We start from the raw sequence: 6040 nt of genomic DNA on the forward strand, positions 1-6040 counted from the left end.
TTAAATACCAAGCATTCTGAAAAGAAAAGAAAGGATTAGGTTTTTGATCACTTAGGGTTTTGATTCAAAACTGATAGATAGGATACATTAAGAAAATAAAGCATAGGATGCGCGTTACATTTTCAAGGTAGGAGATATTCCGAAAAGAAAATATAGGATTTGTGTTTTGATTCAAATATAGTAGGCATTCCAGAAAGAAAAACATAGGATTAGACTTTAATTGAAAAATAGGTAGCTCCTAAAAGAAACATTGGATTACCGCTTTTGATTGAAAAATATGAGAGATTAGCCACAAGATATGGATTAGTTTGATTTAGAAAACCAAAAAGAAGGGACGCATTTCCAAAAAGAAAACACACGTGCTTAGAGTTTTGATTCAAATATAACCCGATATTTTCCAAAAAGAAACATAGGATGCGAGGATTTGATTCAAAAATAGTAAGCATTTCGAAAAGGAAAAGAAAACAGTTTTGATATTCGCAAATAGGACCCATTCGAGAAAGACGTAGAGAATTAGGGATTTTGATTGACAAATATAAGACATTACTATATTAGAAAACATAGGATTAGGGTTTTGATACAAAATTCTTGTAGCCATTATGAGATATTTTAAAAGTAAACATAGGATTAGAGGTTTTCCACATTGATGAGAGTTAGGAGATATTCCAAAAGAAAACATAGGGTCAGTGTTTTGACTCAGCTGTGGAGGCATTCCGAAGGAAGACATAGGATTAGAATACATACGGAGGCATTACGGAAAGAAAACATAGGATTAGGGTTTGGATTAAAAATTAGCATAGATTCTAAATTCAAAAGATAGGACTAAGGTTTTTAATATGGGACATTCTGAAAATAAAACAAAGGATTTGGGTTTTGATTCAAAACTCGAAAATAGGATATATTTCGAAAGGAAATGTAGGATTAGGGTTTGATTCGAGAATAGCAAAAATTCTGAGAAAAGTGTTAGGTATTGAAAAAGTATGAGACGTGCCCAAAGAAACATATACTTATTGCTTTTGATTCAAAACCGACTAATAGGAGACATAGAATAAAGAGATAACATAGGAGTCGAAGTTTTTAAATGACAGATAGGAGACATTTCTCAAAGAAAACATAGGATTAGGGTTTTGATTCAAATATAGTCTGGCATTCCAAAAAGATAGGATTAGAGTCTGATTTAGATATTAGAGACATCACTATAAGAAACATTAGTTAGAGTTTGATTGAAAACAAATAGGAGACATTACTATAAGAAAACATAGGATTGTGTACTTAAACTCCATATAGGTGATATTGCCAAAGAAACTCTATAGGGACTATGGTTTTGTTTCGTAAAATAGCAAACATTTTCAAAAACTAAACCTAGGGATTATGTTTTGGTATAGGGCCATTCCTTTAGAAAGACATAGGATTATTGTTTGATTCAAAAATAGCAGACTTTAGGTGGAAAATATAGGATCATTGTTTTCAATTTAAAACTAGCAGTCTCTTCCGAAAACAAAAACATAAGATTAATGTTTTGACTATAGCGGTGCATTCTACTGAAAATTAGGCTTTTGATTGGAAAAATGAGACACTGCGTAAGACTATGTGCGTTATTGTTTTGATTCATTGCGAGACATTCCCAAAAGAAAAATATAAGATTAGGGTGTTATTATTTAAAACATAGGAGGCATTCACGAAAGAAAACATAGGGAATAGATATTTGAAAATAGGAGACCATTATCAAAGAGAAACATTGGATTAGAGTCTCGATTAAAAATTAGCATACATACAAAAAACAATAGATAGTATTAGGGTTTTGATTAAAGAAATGAGACATTCTGAAAAGAAAATATAGATTTAGGGTTTTGATTCAAAACCTATAATGACATTCCAAAAAGAAACACATTGGATTAGATATTTGAATGAAAGCTAGAAGAAATTTGTAGAGGAAATAATAGGATTAGCTAGCCGGATTGACAACGAAAACTTTTAGATGACATTCTGAAAGAGAAAACATAGAAAGCTTACGGTATCGCTTGATAGAGCATATATTGAGCAGTAGGATTAGGTTTAGATTTAGCATATGACGAATAGACATCAAAGTGATTAGGGTTTTCCATTCAAAGATAGAGACATTCGATGTAGAATTAGTTTGATTCAAAAATAGGAGACATTCTTAAACAAAAAGAAGCACGGATTAGGGTGTTTGAATTTGATAGAGAGAAATTGCAAAATAAAAGCACTAGCATGACAGGGTTTCATTGAAAAACTCGGCATACAGAAGACGTGCTCGAACAAAACATAGAATTAGTGTTTTAATTGAAAAATAGATGACATTGCAAAAGAAATAAACATAGGATTAGGGTTGTAGTTCAAAGATAGGAGACATTCCAAAATAAAAACATAAGATTAAGATTTTTATTCAGAAATAGGAGACATTCCGAAAAGAAAACATACAACAAGGGTTTTGATTCAAAAATAGCCAGCATGCCCAAAAGAAAAGATATGGTTAGGGTTATAATAAAAAGAAAGCGAGACATTCAGAAATAAAATAAAAGGATTGGGGTTTAGATTCAAAACTAAAAAATAAGACACATTGAAAAGGAAAAAGTAATGTTATGGTTTTGCCTAAAAAATAGCAGATAATCCGAAAAGAAAAAAAAAGGATTAGGTCTTTTATTAAATAATAGGAGACATTAAATAATAGCAGCAATTCTAAAAGGAAACATAGGATTATGGTTTCGATTAAATAATAGGAGACATTATTATAACAAAACACTGCATTAGGGTTTTGAATAAAAAATAGGAGACATTATTATAAGAAAATATAGGATTAGTATTTTGATTCAAAAATTGTTGACATCCGAAAAAGAAAACATAGGATTTGGGTTTTGATTCAAAAATAACGGACACTCGCATAAGAAAACATAGGATTAAAAATTTTATTCAAAACATGGATCCATTCTGAAAAGAAAACATATATTTATGGTTTTGATTAAAAAATATGAGACATTATGAAAAGAAAAAAATAGGATTATTGTTTTGATTAAAAAATAACAGACATTCCAAAAGAAAACATAAGTTTAGGGTTTTGATTCAAAAATAGGAGGCGCTATGAAAATAAAACATAGGATTAGGGGTTTGATTAAAAATTAGAAGAGATTCCAAAACAAAATATAGGATTATGGTTTTGCTTCAAACAAATGAGATGTTCTGAAAAGAAAACAAAATATTCGGGTTTTGATTTAAAACTAAAAAATAGGACACATTCAAAAAAGAAAGAAAGGATTAGGTTTTTGTTTGAAAAATAAGAGACATTCTGAACTGAAAATGTAGGTTAGGGTTTCTATTCAAATATAGTAGGCATTCCAAAAAGAAAACATAATATTAGGGTTTTAATTAAAAACTCGCAATAGGGACATACGGTCATAAGAAAAACATAGAAATAGTTTTTTTGACAAAAATAGTGAAAGTACATTCCAAAACAAATATAGATTAGAGTTTTATCAAAAATGAGACACGTAAAGAAACAAAGATTAGGGTTTTGATTCAAAAATAGAAGCATTCAAAATAAAAAAAAACATAGGATTAGGATTTTGATTGAAAAATTAGAGACATTACAAAAAGAAAACATATGATTATTGTTTTGATTAAAAAAATAGCAGACATTAAGTTTTTGAATTAAAACTAATAAAGACAAGACATTAAAAAAAGAAAACATAGGGATCTAGTTTTGATTGAAAGATGGGAGATATCCAAAAATAGAAGGCATTACAAAAAGAAAACATTGAATAAGGGTTTCGATTAAAAATTAGTGGAGATATCCATAACAAAATTTAGTATTAGGGTTTTGATTAAAAAAATTGAGACATTCAGAAATGAAACAATAGTATTAGGAGTTTGATTCAAAACTGAAAAATAGGACACATTCAAAAAAGAAAACATTGGATTAAGGTTTTGATTAAAAAAAATAGACATTCCAAAAAGAAAATAAACGATTAGGTTTTTTATTTAAAAATAGGAGACATTCCGAAAATAAAACATAGGTTTGTGTTTTTATTCAAAACCAGCAAATATGAGATATTAAGAAAAGAAAACATAATATTACGGTTTTGATTGAAAGATAGGAGACATTAAAAAAAACATAGGATTAGTGTTTCGATTAAGATATAGTAAGCATTCGAAAAGAAAACATGAGATTAAAGTTTTAAATAGGATTTTACTGAAAAAAAATAGGAGGCTATCATTGCAAGAAAATATAAGACTAAGTTTTAAATTATAAATAGGAGACATTACTATAATAAAATAGATTTTGTAAAAATAGTAGACATTTAAAGAAACGTGGGATTAGAGTTTTGATTCGAATATAGTAGGTATTTTGAGGAAAAAATAGGATTAGGATTTTGATTCAAAAGTAGAAGAAATTCCGAAAAAGAACACCCACGATTAGGGTTTTGATTGAAAAATGTGAGACATTGCGAAATAAAACATAGGATTATTGTTTTGATTCAAAAAAAGCGAACATTCACAAAACAAAACATAGATTAGGGTTTTGATTAAAAATAGAAAACATTTCAAAAAATAAAAACTTATGATTAGTGTTTCGATAAAATAATATGAGACATTACAAAATAATAGGGGGCATTATTATAAGAAAGTAAATGATTAGGTTTTTGATTAGAAAATAACAGACATTCCTAAATGAGAACATAGGATTCGGATTTTGATTGAAAAATAGGACAAATTACAATAAGAAAATATAGGATTAGTGTTTTGATTCAAAAATAGTAGACATTCTGAACATAGGATTAGGGTTGATTAAAAATAGTGAATGCTATAAAAATAAATGTTTTGATTGATTAAACTGATTATTATGTATATTAATTTAAAGATAGGAATTGGGATTGATTGAAGGATAATAGACATTTTGAAAACAAAACAAAGGATTAACGTTTGGGTCCAAAACTAAAATATTAAATAAAATGAGACATTCTAAAAAGAAAACAAAGGATTAGGCTTTTGGTTCAAAACTGAAAAATATGACACATTCTGAAAAGAAAAACATTGGCTTAGGGTTTTGCTTCAAAAATAGCAAACATTCGGAAAAGAAAAGAAAGGATTAGATTTTTTATTAAAAAATAGGAGACATTGCAAATATAAAAAATTGGATTAGGGTTTTGATTAAAATATAGATGGCATTTTGAAAAAGATACATAGGATTAATGTTTTGATTGAAAAATAGGAGACATTACTATAATAAAACATAGGATTAGAGTTTTCATTCAAAAATCCTATGTTTTCTTAGAGTAATGTCTATTATTTTTCAATCAAAAACTTATTCTTATTTTTTTCTTGTTAATATACTATTTTTCGTTTGGATCAAACCTAATTTTTGTTTTCTTGTGAAGTGTGCTTTTTTTTAATCAAAATTTAATTCTTCTTTTTTTTCGTTTTTCCTATGTTTTAATGTATCTATTTTTCAATAAAAATTTAATCCTTTGTTTTTGTTTTTTTGTTTTATTTTTTTTTCTTTGGAATGTCTAATGTTCTTTAATAAAACTAATCATTATGTTTTTTTTTTAATGTCTTATATTTTTAAATGAAAGCCCTAATCATATGTTTTCTTTTAGAAATTCTCATATTTTTTAATCAAAACCCTAATCTTATTTTTTTTTTGGGAATGTCTGTAATTTTAAATCAAAACAATAATTCAATGTTTTATTTCGTAATGTCTCATTTATGTTTTTTTTTAAATGCCTCAATTTTTTAATCAAAACCCTAATCTATTGTTTTGTTTTTTGAATGTCTATTATTTTTAATCAGAAATATTAATCCTTTGTTTTCCTTTCGATCACCTGTCTGTATGTTTGAATGCACGATCCTGTTTAATCAAAATCCTAATCTTATTCTTTGTTGTTTTTTAATCAAAACAATAATCGTATGTTTTGTTTTCGTAATGTTATGTTTTAGAAAATAATGCAATTTTTGTTTTTGATGACTCCTATTTTAGATAAAACTCTAATCATATGCTTTGGGAGTGGTTCTTATTTTGAAT

The sequence above is a fragment of the Dioscorea cayenensis genome, chromosome 15 (genome assembly GCF_009730915.1).
Source record: "Dioscorea cayenensis subsp. rotundata cultivar TDr96_F1 chromosome 15, TDr96_F1_v2_PseudoChromosome.rev07_lg8_w22 25.fasta, whole genome shotgun sequence".
Lineage (NCBI taxonomy): Eukaryota > Viridiplantae > Streptophyta > Magnoliopsida > Dioscoreales > Dioscoreaceae > Dioscorea > Dioscorea cayenensis.